Raw genomic sequence first — 2,701 nt, forward strand, 5'->3', positions numbered from 1 at the left:
TCACACTTTGGCTGTTTCTGTTGGTAAACAATCACACTTTGGCTGTTATTACCTATAGAAACAGCCAAAGTGTGTTTGCCTACATCTAACATCAACATTAAAATTAAGGTTGATGTTCTCTGTTTGGCTACAAGTGTTTTCCACAGCTGTGGAACGAGCTGCGAATTGAAAACTGACCAAATTTAATTAACATTAACGAGGACACTGCACATAAATCAGCATATCTCTGTTACGCTTAAATGTTAACACGACAAAATGAGCTCAAGAGCTAAATTTCATCCGTGGCCCTAAGGCAAGAAAAAGAAAGACAATTGGAAAAATGTATTTTTCTATGTTTTCACTGTGAACGTTTTTTGCTGAAGGATGCTGAAAAGGTTTCATCTCTAAACTGTAAGAGTACCGCTAACTGCAGCTCCTCGGCCAAGATGGTCGCTAATTTACACCAGCTGTCTGCCATCACCCTGACGAGGACCTCCACTACGTAAGGCTGCAGTCCAGTGCTACTCTTCACTGGTAGTGTTGTCTCTGGCCTGTAAGTAAATCTACTTAGTCTCTTTTTTGTCTCCATTGTTCCTGCCTCCTCGGTCCTGGTTCTCCTTGTCCTGGTTCTCCTCGGTCCTGGTTCTCCTCGTCCTGGTTCTCCCCTTGTCTTGCCAACCACCAGTTGCCAGTTTTCCTCGCTCTGTTGGATCCTTGTCCCCCTCTGGAGCTCTTCTAAGGATTTGGAGTGGACCCTAAGGAGATCTTCAAATCTGTAAGAGATAAAACGTCAGCACATTAATATTGTCTGACCATCTGCCGACCTCCTCTGACCATCTCCCTCCTCTTCCAGGAGCTGCAGAGAAGCTACTGTACGCTTACCACTGTAAATAATAAACACTGTCACTTTTGTACTTGCCTGTGTCTGTCTCGTTCCGGGTCTCATACCATTCTGGGTTCCTCAAGTCATAACAAACTGTTAGTGAGAGTTTAATTCAAACAGCAGACATTTGCTGAAAGCAGGAAAATGAAAGCAGCAGAAAAACAGCTAAAATATGTAGGAAAAGATGAATGTAGCAGAATAAGCTAAAATAGGCAGAGAGGTTGTATTAAGACAAAAAATCTGAACTGAGCAAAAATGAAATGAGTTGAAATATGAAAAAGTAGCTGAAAATGGCAGAAAATGTGGAACTTGGAGAAAATACACAGAAGGTGGAAATTAGCTAAAGAAAAGGCTAAAGGAATGCATAACAATGCTGAATTTTGTAAAGAAGCTGAAAAAAGAACAAAAACAAACTTAAATAAGCAGGATGTGAAAATGAGCAGGAACATATCAGACGAAAAGCTGAAATTAGCTGAAGCAGAAGAAAAGCTAAAATGAGCAGTAAAAGGTTGTGAACAGCTCAAAGTGTGTGAAAGATGTGAAGAGAGCTCCATTCGTTTTCAATGAAAACATGGCTGACGATGCTAAAATGTTTCAAAAAGTAAAAACGGAACAACGAAAAGTCACAGCTGGAATGACCTGAATAAGCCGAACATTTTGAGATTTAGAGGATTAGACAATGAGATTTATGTAAATAAAATCTGATTATTTTTTGATGGATGGAAATTCCAAAACTATAGTATAGCTGGGCTTTTTAAACAACTGTCGTATAAATCTGATAATCATTGTGCATCTGGCAACAAAGACGGGTTTGTTTGTAGCCAAAGTTTTTGTGTCTCTTTAACGAGTATAATTGTCACAATCTGACATGTAATTTATTCCAACAATGTGCTCGTCATATTGAATCCATTATCGACCAAACTCTGTTTTCCGTTTTAACTCTTTCTCCGACAGTTTGAGTTCTGGATGTTGGAAGAATGAAGGTCATAAAGACACCTTGAATTATCAAGGTGTTCGGCAAAATGTTTATTTAAACTTTTCTGTTTTGTCTTTTTTTTCTCCCCATTTTTCTTTACTTAAATTAAATTTTGAGGTCAGCGGATCGACTGTTTCTCCTTCACCTCCATTGAAAACACAATGACTGATCCTTGAGGAATGACCTCCGGAGACATGGAGGAGTTCTAGCTACATCTGAGTCATTTTTCTTCTGCTCCTATGAAAAACATCCATCATGAGGAAAACGGATCCACTTAAGACCCTCCCGCTCATCAGCTTACTGGATTTCACTTTTCATGCATTCTTGTCTCTGTTACTGTAAAATGTAAATCTGTCCAGGAAGAGCAGCGGCAGCTCCCACCTTCAGACAATCAACATCTCACAGCCCAGAAAGGTTCAGAACTTTTATTAAACATTCTGCTTTAACTCTGTTTTATTTCAGCAAGGTGCAGAATAACTGTATGTCGATCTGGTGATTCTTCATTGACATGGGGACAGAGACGTTTTAATGGAAATAAATTCCTTGAATTTGCATAATTTCCTGTGGTTCTGGTGGGAACAACCTGAAGAAGCCTGGAACAAGTCCTCAGAGACGCGCTGACTGTAAACATCTATGAGTCCTCATGTCCCACAGTCTAGCTCAGAGCCTGAGATAAAGGTCAGCGCTGAAAATAAATTCTGATGGGACCATACGCAGAGTTAAAGGTTCTTTTTGTACAAAGAAGTTTCCCTGTTTGGACTAACAATTATAATGAGGATGATCCAGATCATTACAGAGGACCCAGGTCAACCGCCATGACGTGACCTCACAGAGGACCATAGTCCCCCAAAGTGACGTGACCT

The sequence above is a fragment of the Nematolebias whitei genome, chromosome 16, assembly GCF_014905685.2.
Source record: "Nematolebias whitei isolate Nwh7 chromosome 16, NemWhi1, whole genome shotgun sequence".
In the NCBI taxonomy this organism is placed as follows: domain Eukaryota; kingdom Metazoa; phylum Chordata; class Actinopteri; order Cyprinodontiformes; family Rivulidae; genus Nematolebias; species Nematolebias whitei.